Below are 229 nucleotides of genomic sequence, written 5' to 3'. Positions count from 1 at the left end.
GACGGTCCCCGCCCTCCCTGCCATATGGCACAAGATCCCCCCCCCCCACGTCCATATGCTGAGATGAATAATAGCTTATTCGAAGCCGTGTTACAGAAATCCACCCTCTTTTTCTGAACAAAAGGCTCTTTTGAGAAGGCTGAAGGTGTGGGAGATGTGCCATGAGCTGTGGAGAGACTTGAAGGGAGTTCGGATGACGTCCAGAGAGAAGGCCATGCCCTGTGGACGG

General features: G+C 53.7%; 1 protein-coding gene across 5 annotated transcripts in view; it reads left to right on the top strand.

The window, feature by feature from the left end:
- Positions 1-229, top strand: part of LOC107659533 (semaphorin-3F-like) — a 65,784-nt gene that overhangs the window by 54,576 nt on the left and 10,979 nt on the right. The window lies entirely within an intron of this gene.

The sequence above is a fragment of the Sinocyclocheilus anshuiensis genome, unplaced genomic scaffold (genome assembly GCF_001515605.1).
Source record: "Sinocyclocheilus anshuiensis isolate Anshui unplaced genomic scaffold, SAMN03320099.WGS_v1.1 scaffold848, whole genome shotgun sequence".
NCBI lineage: Eukaryota > Metazoa > Chordata > Actinopteri > Cypriniformes > Cyprinidae > Sinocyclocheilus > Sinocyclocheilus anshuiensis.
The sequence above is the reverse complement of the archived record's forward strand: the minus strand, read 5'-3'. Positions and strand labels throughout refer to the sequence as shown.